This window comes from Ochotona curzoniae, unplaced genomic scaffold (genome assembly GCF_017591425.1).
Source record: "Ochotona curzoniae isolate NIBS_2020 unplaced genomic scaffold, NIBS_Ocur_1.0 contig_21, whole genome shotgun sequence".
In the NCBI taxonomy this organism is placed as follows: Eukaryota; Metazoa; Chordata; class Mammalia; order Lagomorpha; family Ochotonidae; genus Ochotona; species Ochotona curzoniae.
The window spans coordinates 9,730,980-9,746,762 of NW_024465322.1; positions in this window are offsets into that span (position 1 = coordinate 9,730,980).

The following is a 15,783-nucleotide window of genomic DNA, read 5'->3' on the forward strand; positions in this document are numbered from 1 at the left end:
GAATTGTATTTATGAATTTGAACTTCTATAGCTCATTTTTGTTACATGACTTTTCTTGGCATTCCTTTATTCTGACAGGGGTAACTTTGTACCTCTGTTTAATAAAAACCTTTGTATGTCAAACACATCCTTCAGAAGCCCGCTCCACGTCACCCAGCTTAGTTCTGTTTTATTCATTTCCATAAGCCACTTGTCTTTCATTTCAGAGCATTTCCTTTACTTACACACAATTAATATGATTATTTAAAGAAACGTGGTCCTCCCAGGAGATAATATATGTGTTTTTCCCTGCTAAATTCATGCAATGAGGAATTTGCGTAGGTTTTTCCATCTTGTTGTCGTTAGTAATGGTATTTATCTCTTTTTGTTTATTTGGTCTTTTTTTTCTTTTTTCAGGATTAACTCTTTTGGGCTTAGCAATAACCTGGTACCTACAAGATGTTTAACAAATGAATAAGTTAACCATACGTCTTCAGGTAACAGAAAAGATGTTTCTTAGAACTCTGACAATATTGAATGCAGAACCCCAAGGAAGGTTGGGCTCCTCCTGGACAGGGCAAAGAGGTATTTCCTAGGACTGCAAGAGAAGGCTGACAGAAGGAGATATTTGCCTTACATGACTTTTCAACTGACATTGTGTTGGCTGATTTTAGAAAGGCTAATATCCCTAGATAAATATAGCAGGTGTGTGCTGTGTCATACTGTCTGACTCCCGCAAGTTTTTTAACGCCGGCAGATCGCTCCTGGCCTCACTCGAGCAGGGCAATGACCTCAACGAGCTCCAAGATGTGCTCCTTTCTGCTACCCCGGAAATGTGCGAGACAGACTGACTTTAGATGACTTGCTGTCTGTGTAATCCAAAGTTACACTCTGACACTTTTATCCGAGTATAACGTCTGAGCACATGCATGTATCTCACCAAGAGGATGAAAGAACAGGTGTGAGAGCCCATTCCTCTTTCTTGACATGTCTTTTGGTAGTTCTAATGGTGATACTAGCTAGCTAGGCACTGAACACAGGAGCGTGGCATTGGGGAAACAAAACATGTGCTACAGATATCATTCTCGAGGAAGCTTAGTCCTCTTATAAATAACACAATCTAGGAATGACATAAGCACAATTAGAAAGGAGATTAGGTCCAGAGACTAATCCTTGAGGCCGGCTTAGTGGGAGCAGATGGTCCAATGTGTCTAGGAGGGAGAGAAAATGACAACAGTGAGATGGCGACTGTAGAACCCTGGCAAATGAAAATCACAATTCCAACGAGATGGCCGGAAGCTACAGCTCTTCTCAACACTTGACACGTTACTGTTCACTGGCTGGTTCACATTCTCCAGACCGAATCACAAAGACAACATCATCACCATCATTGTGTGAACAACAGCCAGTACTTCAAAGACAGAAGGCATTCAATGAATATTCTGGCATCACTATCTTAGTGAAGATAAAATGTTTGAAATTCTACATGTACATTAAGTGAATCTTAATATTCATTACGTGTGTGCAAATTGTCATTTTATTTACTGTTGAATCAGTCACTAAATAAAGGTGCAATTATCAGTAAAATCTTTTATTTTATACCTGATAAAAACTTGGGGTTTTGACCTAAGCTCCTCTTGACTTGTCTCTCTTGTCAATCACAGATGCGTTCCTTGCTAAAGCTGTATGAACTACAAAGATTTACCTAATATGCTTTAAACAAGCCTATAGTAGCAGCTTTTGGCAGCTTTGGAGCCACTTTAATTCCAAACTACTACTTTGATCAACTTACTAGGGTACCAGCTTATCATTTATTTTGGGAGAAAACATGTTTTAAAACAATCTTATTTGACCTTGATGATCACGTACTAGTTCAAGAGAAGAGAGAAGTATTACAAGTTCTGTCTTCTGAATTCTAGCTTCTTGCTTTGATGAGCACTTAAAATGTAAATTAAGGAAGAATGCAGCTCCTCCAACTGACTTTGCCTAAAGTCCCAGAGGTACTATGTTATGGACTTTATTTGCTATTAAAAAAAATCATTGCAACTTTGTCAATGTCAGACAGATTTTTAAATTCGACCTATTTCATACCAAGCTCTCTAGCAGGCTGTGTTCTTTAAATTTGGAACTACGTTTATTATTTCAGGAAGAAAATCTGTCACAGCCCAACAATGAAATGCTGCACAGGAAGCAGGTTAACCTCTGCATTTAAAACGGAAAGTGCCATTGGGGAAACTTTCCTTTTCACCGGGGTCAGCTGGGTCTCTGTGGGATCCTAGTTTATTCTCAGAAAAGCATGAAGTGTCTGAGACAGGAACCTGCGGTGAACACAGTCACTGGGATCCAAGACTTTTTCCAGAAGAATCCAAAACTCAGTCTATTATGGAGGAAAGGACTGCATGGGGATTCCTAAACAAAGTTTCTCAGAAAGAAAATCCTGTTTTCTTGGGTAATAGACAATCACCCACTCTTTGAGATAAAACTTATGCTAATTCAATTAAAAATCTAAGGCATTCTCAGCAGTATGAAGCAAAACACACAACAATAGATAAACTACTTAAAGAAAGTCCCAAAGCTGTTAGAACTGTTCTATCTCATCATACTGTTAATGCAGTGAAAGAATCATGAACAGCCAACACAGCAAGAGGTGCTACTCAGCCAGCATCAATACAACATGTTCATTTTATCTCACACCAATATGTGCAAGGAGAAAAATAAGCCACAGATTAAAGGGTGTTTTCTAATAGCTCAAAATCTGGCTATTTTTATGCTTAATTAATTAATTTTGGTTGTTCAACCCACATTTTTACCTAAGCTTTGATACACTGCATATTGCAGTGCTAACACTAACTATCATTTGCATTTTAGGTTTTAGGACAATGTCACACATTTACATGTCACCATGGAATTAAAATAGTTCTGAAAATTGTTATAAAAATGTGTTTATAAGTGAGAGAGGTATTGCAAAGCTCTTATATTTAAAATACATACAAAATGAAAATAAGAATGAATAACTTCTTAAATACTAATGAACAAAACTAAATAATTTTCTCACATGACATTCAATGGAAACAATACATTTTTTAAAAAGTCAAGCACATTTTCCCTGAATTTATTACTTCAGAGATAGGACAGCTTCGGCTGAAGAGTCTGTAAATTCCCTTTAGATTTGCCTATCACAGGAGTGACTATGTGATCCTCTTAAAGGCGCCACTACTATAGACACATTTTAGAAAGCCAGAACGTTGAACATCGTGAACTCAGAATCCTAAAGACTCCAGGTCTCCCATGTGAGACGTGTTGAGCATTTTTCCGAAATTGCCATCATTCAAAGCAACAAACTGAAGGTCTTGTGAAATGATTGTATTTTGCTGTCTCTGAACATTTCACAGGGTGTTTCATAGAAAAAAAAAAATCCAAATCTAAAAGTTGAAAAACTCGCCCTTTGGTTTTGTTCTCACTGTCTATTGGAGTTCATTTTCGGGAAGGAGTTCTGCTCCTAAATCCAGTATGACCTACATTAAATGTGCAATTATAAGTATAAACAAGTATAAATAAGTATAAGCACAAATTCACCTCTCAAACAGAGTCAATGGTTTGAAACTACAGTCTTTTAACACAACCTCATTCAAGTCCAAATATTATAAGCATTTTTCATTTAGCTGCTTAGGAAGACACATACACTGAATATGTACAACCAATGTAATTGGAAGTTTCTGGTCCTTAATTCATTTTTTTGTTTCCCAAAACCAGTAGATTATGCAAAATAGGAAAAAATGTTTGATTATCTCGTTTCTATAAGCTGTATTAGCTCAAAGAGAATTATTGAACTGTCTTCCAGATAACTCCCACCCTGAAGAGTTAAGCTAAAAAAGGACAACCAGTCCTGAGGGATGACTTTATCTCAGGCTGGCTAGTAAGCAGCTTGCAGGAATAGTTAAATTTAGTTTCAATGATTAAAAAAATAATTAAAAAAAAAACCTGAGACACACAAATATGTAGTGACTTGCCTGGATGACCAAACTAACATTTGCAGTTTATTATCCAAAATAATCAAAACCCAGGATTTTTGTAACAATTATCGCTTCACTACTGAGTAGACACTGGTTGTGCATCTTTCATATTTTCATGTTATCATAGAGATCTAGTATGAAACACTAAAAATGGCCAATGTTTGGATTTAACATCTGTTCTGTCCACATTGATGCGATTTATACTCTCAGAATCTTAGGATACTCCGTGTAAAAATCCCTCCATCACTCCACGTGACAGCACCTAACACAGAGCTAGACAGATACATGAATACAGTGAAATTATTTTAAGAAACATTATTTTTTAAAAGCCACATTTTTCCAACCCAAAGACATACGGCCCAAATAGACAACATTCTAATTAGAACACAGCTTAAACCTGTTCATTGTCATGTGATTCTTCAGTGGTCCTATGGACCATTCTTAGTGTGTTAACCATATGTGTCATTAGAAGACCACGGTGTACTGAAGCTCGCAGGAGCATATTGCTAAACATTCACCCTTTAAATTGAATAGCAGAATAACCTCAAATTGAGTGATGTGAGCAATCACAGGATGTTATTTCTCACTGGAGATCCAGCAGAATCTCCTACAACGTGTAGGATCCTAATAAACTCTAAATATATTATGTAAAATAGATGAATCGACACTGGATTTATTTATATACACACAATGAAGAAACACAGATGATGGTTATAACAACATGAGAAGGATTTAATAAGTCAGCAAATTTTAAACTAGCAAGACCCACTGGTCACACAGGGACATGTTCACTGTCTCTAAAATCAACCTTTGGGTGGACTGTTTCCAACTGCATATGCTGTGGTGCTCTGGAGGAACTATTTGCAGAGATTATAGTAATCAAATGTCAGAATGACATGACATTACTCTATGCAGTTGGAGGCGCCTACTACAGCATGCACAGCTCACTGAGAGGAGATTTTCTGGGTTGAAAGGACAGAAACGGCATTACAATGAAAAGCAAACTTTTCAGGCAAAGCAAAGGCCCCACGGAGGCTGAGTCAACACGGTTCTATACCCATCTCCATCTCACTGGCTTTTCCATCTCACTGGCTTTCCATTTCTCTGTTCTTCTGGATCTGCATAATTTACAAAATCCCTACAGTTGCTATATTTTACTGGGCCAGAGCATCAGGTGTCGAGACCGCCTGTTAAAACTTTTCATATGCAGCTGAGCAGATTCTCCTTCAAGTACCTTACATCCAAGAAGCTGCATTTTAAACAGAAATCACACATCATTTCGAGTCAAGTGATCTAGTGTAAAAAAAATTGTTGATTAAAATTTGTACACAATGCCCTAACAGAATAGTTGTGTTTGATCATGTTTCTTCTTAGAATATTATCCAACAAACAGATAATGGGATTTCAATGCCTGAGGACTTGTTTTTGTTTTCTATCTGAGCAGAAGTGGCTAAAATTTCATTCTATATAAATATCCTCACCTACCGGATTAACAATCAGAAAAAAAAAAATAGGTACCATAGTGATCCATTAGGAGGAAAAATATTGCATACTTCCAACTCAAAAAAATCCAATCTTTCCACCTTGACATGAAATGGTTGGCAGCACTAGAAATGGGTACCCTGTGACTGTTGCTCATGAATCGGAGTAGAATACATTTATAACAGACAAGACCTGAAATATTCTTCAGTGGCAGAAATGGAGAAGCTGCCTTCAAGAAAACCACAGGCATTTAAAGTTCTCCTTGGGATTTTCCATCTGATCTCCAGGAAGAGCTAACTCTATTATCTGTTAAATGTGGAGGTTCTTCAGGCTTCAAAATTATTGATCTTTAAACTCTGGCTTTGGGCCATCCTCTGCTTTCCCAATACAGAAGCAGGAAACTGGACGCAAAGTAGAGCAGCTGGGATACAAACCAGCCCCCATACAAAATACTAGTGCAATGGGAGAGAATCATTTTAAGTCAGAGGACCTAAAGGTACGCTCAGTAGCTCAGAGTAATCCAGGCATGTGTTTGCAAGCAATGAATCTCAACTGAACTTGAACTATGGTTATGCAACAAGGTGGAGGAATCCACCATGGGGGGAGGGGTATGGGAGGGGTGGGGGGAATCCCCAGCGCCTATAAAACTGTACTACATAATACAATGTAAGCAACAATTAAAAAAAAATTAAAAAAAAAAAAAGAAACTATGTGATTTCATTACCCCTGAAGTTCTTCACATTGTACAAGGTGAATTTTAATCTGTAACTGGTTGATGGGCTTCAGGCTGGCAATTACACCAAGCTTCATATTAAATGACAAGGGAGAAGCTATCAAAAAGACTTTGATTTGTTTATGGAAGGTATCTGGGAAAAAAAAAAAGAAAGCTTAGTAGCTTCTTGGTTTCGAAAATGCAGTTTTTAACAATATAATAACACCAGAAGCAATTCATTTAACCCTTTAACCATTTAGCTCTGAGAGAGAGTATAATTCCACAGTCCCATTCACATGCCAGAGGGAAAGAGAAAAAACAAAGGTATTATCCTACATCGTCCTCCAAGGAATCGTTCTAATGGTCGGAATCACAAGTGCTCATCTCATTTTCCCCTAAATGTTCACAGCTCAATCTCCTGGAATGGCTGTGTTTACCACCACTGATGTTTACAATCAGTGTAAACATAGGACGCCTGTAGTCAGCCAGGCAGTCCTTTTCTTCTCTTGCTAACTGGGCTTGTTATTGCTGGTGCCTCAATTTCCTAGAGTACTCATGTACATAATCATATCAGCTGCTAAACTGGTGCGAATTGGAGCTATTCCACATTTTGAGAGCATTAGCATGTGCTTAGAACTTACATAAATTAAAACTTTTCTTTCCAGGTTTAAAAAGTTCCTGTAGTTCTTAGCTGGGTGTATTTGTACTGTCAGCACAGTACAACTGAAGTTTTCATGATTTTCAGCTTAATTGGGTCATTATGAAGCTAATCAGAATAATGAAGTTCTCAAAGTGGATTTGCTTAGGTTTTGTTATTGTAATTATTTGTTCACACAATTGTGTTACTTTCTTATGTTTATCCTATGATTCATTCTTATGTAAAACGCAAGAGTAAGTGATTAGAAAAATATTCCTTTTTACATAACGAATTTCATTTTTCTTCCAAATAGAATATATCAAATACCATGAGGCACTGTCCTACTCATTGCAGGGTAAATAATTAAAATACAAGGTATAGTGATTGAAAAGTTAAAACACAGCCATTTTAAATGAAGTGACTGTTTACCTGAAAAGCCTTACATGTATGTTTGATATTGTATTGAATAAGCTGACCTAAGGAAGGGGAATTCTGCCATGCAACAAAAAATGAAATCATTAAACTAGTACATTTAGTTGAGAACATTTATTTTTAAATTAACTGTTAATAAAATATTTACAAATGCCAAAAAACACAATAGAATCTTTTCTAGAAAATTAAAATATTTCATTGGAAAAATAAGTCATAGTTCAATCAATGGAGATACCAGTGATACCTTTGGAGATTGTTATCATAAATGTATCAGAATTCCTCAAGCTCAGTTATGGAATCATTACAATTCCAATTGAGACTGCAATGTGCTTCTCCCTTCATCATGGTGTGTCGATTCTGAGTTGTTAAAGTAAAGGCATTGAGCATGTCTGATACTACCTGCAGGACTAGGTCGTGGGAGATTCCCAACCAGAATCCACAATGCGCAACACAAAGGAGCAAATTGATTACAAGTTCCGTGACAGAGATAAAAATTTCACTAAATCAAAGCACATCACAAAGAAATAAAAATCTGCAAAGCCTAGAAGACTTCTTATTTCACATGTCATGAGCAAAGGTTTTTCATCCAGAGCATGAGACCAAAAAGTTTGATGAAAAGAATACATAAAAGCCTCCACTCTATCAAATATTGGTGAATACAGGAAGCAAGCAAAATATTATACACTGCTGGTAGAGACGGAAACTGCCAGAACTATTTGAGAGGATTGTGTGGCCTGGCCAGGACAATAAAACATTTACATAAGAGGGGGGGTCTTTAAAACTTTAATATACAATTATATTATGAATTATCTGAATATTTAACATTTTTTGCACAAACTTTCCTTTAGATTGCATTTTCTTTCAAAAGAGTATGAGATACTTTGGTACTCAGCAGTTGTACATTGATGGGATCATTCTAGAAACATGGTTTTACTATTAAAGTGTCGGAAACAACTTGGAGACATTTATTAGTAAATATGAAAACCGTGGTGTATATTTCTCACCATGCAGTGTTGACCAACATTAATTAAGTGCCACAGATTCACTGCAGTAGAAAAGCCCAGTGAGGCTGCAGAATTAGACAGAAGGAACACTTAGAGTACATCATCACAGTTCATTTCCACATTTGATTTCATTCTCTATAAAACAGGACGCTGCTGGAGCAGCTGGCACTCAGACACAACTTTGATAATACATCCAGAGGACAGATAAAAAGCAAGGAGATTAGAACAGTATTAAAAATGTAATGTGATCCAGGAGAAGTGATGTCTTGTTCAAAGGAAACAGTGGTATCTAAAAAGCAGAAAGAAAGGCTTGGTGCTGGAGCCTAGCGGCTAAAGTCCTCCACTTGCACGCACCAGGCGCCAGTTCTAATCCCAGCTGTGTCACTTCCCATTCAGCTCCCTGCCCCCCAGCCTAGGAAAGCTAGGAAAGCAAATGAGGATGGCCCAAAGCCTTGGGATCCTGCACCCTGCTGGGAGACCCAGAAGATGCTCCTGGTTCCAGATCAGCTCAGCTCTGGCATTGCAGCCACTTGGGGAGTGACTCAATGGATGGAAGATCTTCCTCTCTGTCTCTCTTCCTTTCTGCATGTCTGACTTTACAATAAAATACATTTTTTTTCAATTCAGCAGTTAAAATGAAGTCATCACTCAATTTTCATAAATTATATATGCCCAGAAATCAAATTCTTCAAAAGTTTTCCATTGTATTAGCATATAACTGTTACAATTCCCAGTTGTTATTTTTATTTCTAAGGTATCAGTTATAATATATACCTTGCCATTTCTGAATCTATTAATTTGTGTTTCCTCTCTGTCTCCCCCATCTCTTTTGTTGGGACAATTATTCGGCAAATTTCCTTACTGTTTTAAAAAAGTAGTTCTTAATTTTGTTGATCTTTAACAGAGCTTTTACTGCTATTTAATTTCTTCTTTAATTATTTCTTTCCTTCGATTAGTTTGAAGTTTGGTTTGTAGTTTTTGATGTAGGCCTCTGATTCTCGTTTTTGTTATATTCCGTAAGTTCTGATATGTCTTGGCTTCGTTTTGTTTCCAACATGAGTGTTTTTCTGCTAGACAATATATATTGAATGACAGATTACAATAGGAAAGTTAGATATTTCACTTTTTTCCATAATTAATCATTTGTCATTCATATTTAAACGAATGATCCAAAAGAATCACTTTCATAACTACTGCCTTTAGCTAGATAGTCTTTCAGGTATTTGTATGCCTTCTGAATTTACCTACGTTTATATTGACATTATTTCATATTGTTCAATATTTTAACAATGAATTTGTTTCATTACTTATTTGTGTTCCGTATGTAGTTTAAATTTGCAAGAAGGTGACTGCTTTGAGGATCAGGGTCTGTGCACAGAAGATCTCTCGGAAGTTTAACGGTCATTTGTTGATCAAGACAATCAATGCTTCAAGCAAACTGAATATGTAAGTGGCTTCATTACCAATTTAATGTCCAAAGCATATTTCCATTTACTTTACAACTTTTACTGAAGTTAGTTGACCTATCTTATGATATGTCATTTTTGGTGATACATGGAGATTTAAATTCTAAATCTAAACTTTGAAACCCAGCAGCTGAGATGATAACACACCCGATTTCAAAAATACACACTCCACAAGCAACCTGCTCTCACAGAGCTGCTAAGCACAACTTTCCAAAACCTCACTGTTGTCGTTCCTAAACACTGAGAATGAACGTCACTATTCTTATGAGACTGTACACACTTCACTGGAAAAGTGGTAACCTTTGACCTTCCTGCAATGATGCCTCAATTTTAGAGTTTCCATAATTAAGCCTGGAACAAAACCTTCCGTCATAGTTTAATGCCTTGGTTGGAAAGAATGCAGTGAAGAGCAGTAAAGAGCCTTCATTGGTCTCACTGGGGAAAGGGCTTTGCCTGGTGGCTGGCGTGATGAAGATAAACAAAACACATTCTAATGTGATCCAAAGTTAATGAACTTTCAAGCACGCACGAAAGGAACAGAATTCAAATGCACACATCAGTGATTTATATGGCTATAACGTAATTATTTGGGAAGAATTTCCATTTGTGTTGTATGTTCTATTATCGATGTAACTCAATTGGATTGCCTTCTTATATTTGCATTTTAATGCACTAAGAGGATTTAATTTGAACTTTTCTCCCATAAGGCTATCCCAAATAGAAATTTATTTCTCAGTTGCTATTTGAACTATACTCCATTCATTACAATCAAACACGTTAGCGTAGGCTATGCTGCTCACAATCACTTAAGTGTAGAGTGTGAGGTTAGTATGGAATCAGACTCCAGTTAATTTTTTAAACAACAACAGCTCCAGAGGTTGACACCAAATATAAAAGGTGTGCTTCTTAGTGATGGGGTTGTGAACACCAGAATTCTTTGCAAACTGATTAAGTACAACGAATCAGAAAGAATAGGGTTCTGTGGCCATATATGTGGATCGACTGTACAATACAGTATAAATCATTAATAACTATCATGTGAATTCTGATATCTCTTAGAAATCCATTCTGCAATATTCTCATTGAAAGAATAAATATTTGAAGTACTGAATATATCAATTTGCTTAATGTGTTCACATCATACATACATGCCAAGTTTTTACACTACAATTTACACAGCTATCTTTTGTTGAAACAAAAATCTAACAAAAAAAGAAATTTTACAAAAGCTTATTGATTTGATATTTTTCTTTATATAGCACATGCACCTGTAAAGCTTAGAGCTGAAGCTACTCTCATGGGGGGATGGAACACAGAGCTTTCTTTCTGCACTCTTTCCGTAAGGTATATAATTTAGTTAGGAGAACAATAAAGGCAAATCTACGGCATAAAGCGCTGATTATCTTCAAAATAGACATCCAGGAAAAGTGGAATTTTTGTCCAGTGTTTTTATGTCTCATTCACTTGAATGATTTTTAAAATTTGTAAGTTTTAGATTTACAGAAGTGTAGGTAAAATAGTTCATGCATCAATATTAGTTGGTTCACATATGTCCAACCCCTAGGTTTCTCACTGTTAACATATTAAATTATTAAGACCCAATTGCCAAAACTAATGAATCAACGTTATTATTAAGTAAAGTCCATGTTTTATTCTGAATGCCCTAGATTTATCTACTGTACCAATGCTTATCAAACTGGGATGTAACCAAGCGTTTAGTCCTTGTGTTTCTGCAGGCTCTTCTTAATTGTGATCTCATTGCTTTTTTCCCCACACTTTAATGCATATACTCATTTATAAATTTAGCTTCCATTTCTTTTTAGTTCACACTCCCGTGAGTAATGCTGATAATTGAGGGCTGCACATTTCAGCAATACTGAAAGAAAATCTATGTTGTTATTTAAACAAACTGATGTCAAAAATTGTGAGATGCTGGATAGGTTAATTATTTTTTTTTTTACTTAATCATTCCATAGTACACTCAAACTCTATGACATGATTGGGAATGAAACACACATATAAAAAGAAAAAACTTACAGGAAGCTCTTTTCATGACAAAAGTAAAAAGTGGATTTTAAATTTATAATCATTCTTTGATATTTGATTTTTCTACATGCTTCCCATGATAAGGGCGTAAGATTTTGGTAGCACCAAATTGAACATCCACTCTCTTATTATCAGTAAATACAAAATGAACTGGTAAACCCAAATCAGATTCATGTGTCTGTACACGATGTTAAAGTTCTACTAAATAACAGTGCACTAACCTTTCTTTAAAAACACGTTCTAGAATTATTTTTATCATTTGTATTGTTTTCTTAATAAATTTGTCATTTATTGATTCTCTTAAAATTAGCATCCTAAGCATGTAGAGTAGCAAGATGAAAGAAATTTATTTACGGCTAAGCAACCATGCTATCTTAGTTATCTAATCTACAATCTCTGTTACATGGAATTTAACATAATGAAATTGATGTCTAGAACAACTACATAAACACATTAAACCTTTCAGGGACTTCCCATGTAGGGTAAGTTTGTCAATGAATCAATCTACTCTAAGCTAATGATCAGATATTTCCCTGAATACTTAAGTCCACAACTCGTGTGTGTGTACAATTATGGTATCACCTTAGATTATTTCATATGTCTGGAATGTTCACCTTTGAGACATTTTCAATTAGTAGACATAACACATGTGTGGGTACGTCCAAATCTCACAGACAAGGGAAACTTGGTTTGGTTTCAATATTGGCAACTTATTCGTAGATTGCTCTTAGTAGGCATTTCCATGATATTTCTAAATGTATGAGTGATTTCTGGATCTGTATGAACAATTTGAAAGATTCTTCCCATAAAAAAAATAAACGTATTTTACAGTTCTATTTCCACGAACGTTTGAGGTATTCATGGTACATTACAAAAACACAGTAGTGCATATTTCACAGTAACCACAACAAGAGAATCAGCAATAATGAGTTATCAACAGTGTAGGTCACTACCTTAAAATGATAAACGTGTTCAGCTTAAACATATAGATGTATTCTTTAAACTCTCATTAATAGTGCATGAAATTTCTTGAAATGCATGTTATTTACTGTCAGGCATTATTAATTTGTCTTCAGAAATGAATAATTTGACAAATAATTTTACAAATTAAGGCACTTTATGCTACATGAAATGAACTTTAACTGCTATGATGGTTCCAAGTGAATAACCACATTTAGTAGGCAGACGAGAGAATTAATACAAGATAAGCAAGGCAACCGAATTTTCAATTATTAGATATTCAAAACCAAAATGTTTTATACATATCATTCATTACGTGTTCACAGCCAGTGATTCATAAAGCTACAGCTTCCCCTCACCTCCCCCTCCCCCAAATATTATAGAAATATCCCAACAGATGAAGTGGTTGAACATATGTGTTCAGGATTATCCAAAAATTTGGAAATGTGAAGTAATTCCAATGAGATCCACACATGGTTTGTGCTAACTGCAGCTAAAATGAAATATCTTCATTTTAGTTATGTCATAACTGAATGATACAATGCAAATGGTTTTTTTCACTTAAACGTTCATATAGGGAACACTGTTGTGGAGTGCCAGGTAATGCTGCTAATGTCACAGTGGCATCCCACCTGGGCATTATGTTGTGTCTAGGCTGCTCCAACAATGCAAGTCCCAGCTGATGGCCTGGGAACAGCAGCAGAAGACAGCCAGAGCTCTAGGCCCCTGGCACTCCCGTCAGAGCTCAAAGGACACTACTGTCTCCTGCATTCGGCCTGGCCACTCATGGCCATTGCGGTTAACTGTAGAGTGGACCAGTGGATGGAAGATTTCTCTCTCTGTGGCTCTCTTTCTCTCATGCTATCGTTCTCTTGCTCTTTCTCTGTCATTCTTTCAAATAAATAAACCTTTAATTTTCTAAATGTCACTGTAAATTGATCAAACTGTGCATATATATACATATATATGGGCACTGATATAATTTATATCAATTAGCAGATTACACAATGAACACAATTACATAATAACTAATGCACACTCTAATTCATACTGTGATTTACCCAGTATATGCATACACCAAAAACATCAGATATGAAGCTTTGAGCTTTCCAGCTGAAAACATCAAATATGCACAACAGTGTATGAGAGCTTTGTACCACCATTGTTAAAGTTAAAAAGAGGCTGGTCTGGGACAAAGAACTGCTTACATTCAGTATGGTAAACAACAAAATTTTAGGATGCAATTGCCATATTCTTCTATTCCACATTTAATTTAAATGTTTCATATACTTTTTCTTGAGTATTAGACATCTCCTTTCACATTCTCTATTCTTAATCATGAACCTGGTGCTAAGATCAAAAGCCAAAGCAGTAAGTGCCTTGGTATACATAGTGAGATTACTATCAGGTTCTACATCAGACATATTTGTAGTGTACAATGAATAGGGCACAAACAGAAAAAAAGGTAACTTTTCCCAGTATTTGAACAATTCTGATGACAAAGGCATTATTTATTTTTCAAAATCTCATTTTCCTGTATCTTAAAATCAGTTTTGAGGAAAAAACACAAGAATTCTAAAAAGCCGATATCAAAATATTCTTAATGCCTCCGTGAGCTGTCTCTCTACTGATCCTCAGATGGCTGTTAACTTAACCGAGATGTCCAACAAAGCATGTACCACTAATGAGATGTCCAGTATCCTTCTAGCACCCTGTACAGTTTTCACAGTGGGGCATGCAATCCCTCTTCAGATATTATCAATTAAATCATACCATGTGTGCACAAACACAGAAACGATTGCAATGGAATCATTTCTCCTTTCTCAACCCTTAGGAAACAATTAAACAAAGTCCCTCAGGTGGGATTTATTTGAGATGATCATGAATTAATACTATATGAATTTATGTTTATGTATGTGTCTATTTATAAACAGATTTCAAAAGCAAAGTGTTTTACAATTTTTTTTCTCTTGAGTTTTTACCTTTTTTTAAGCTCAACTATAGTTTTGTGAAAAAAAAAAATCACAAATGGATATAACTCAAAGTGTTGGCCCACTGTGCCTAGTTCTTGCCAGCCACACTTCTTTGTAAATACAATACACTAAATTTTGATGTTCTGCCAAACGATTGAGATAGTGTCTTTAATTACTGCATTCATTTTTATAAAGAAGTAGATGTATTTTTATTACCATTATTTTCTTTTGAATTTTCCTACACGGCCCTATACTTTTTTTAAAATGAACATAATTACAGATTAACTGATAAGTACTTGTATCTCCAGCATGCACACAAGCCCAAAATGTGTTCTAAATACTTCTCATTCCATAATTATGACATAGTGTCTGAGACAATGGATGTTTTGATAGAAATACCACATAACTCCACCACTGCCTTGAATTAATACACAGTTGAATGCTTAAATCTTCTATGAAAGAATGTGAGGTTCTGAATAAATGTATTTAGATTTAGAATCTGTTCTCAGAAATTTGCTTTGAGTCCAAGAATTCTGTTGCGTATATTCTGTATTGTGGGTTTAAAAAATAAAGAACAAATTAACCTAAATAACATAGTTTGATTATAATGCAGCAGTGTCAAACAAAATGGAAGCCAATTAGATTATCAAGAAAATCACAAAGTCTTTAAGACTACTTCTTTTTTGCTAACAAATTGACATCAAGAAGAAATGAGATTTCAGAAATAAAAGTTTGTTCCAGAAGATTTTAAGGGTCTTACCAAGTAAATAAATTATAGTTCAATAACATTCCACAAACCTCAATTTCCATATTCAACATTCTTCCAAAAAACTCACTGCCTTTCTTCTGGATGGTAAGTTCTTTTCCTAAAATCCCAGATTAGACTTTACTGTTTCTTTTCCTCAAAGTTCTATCATCATATGTCACATGACAAAGTTTTGGTCAAAAATGTATAATAAATATGCACAACAAAATATAGCATATGACCTAGGTCTGTGTTAAGTTATATAGTTACAATTATGTGATATGAATTTTGCACAAGAAAGAAATGATCACTTAATGTAGCATTTCTGAGGACA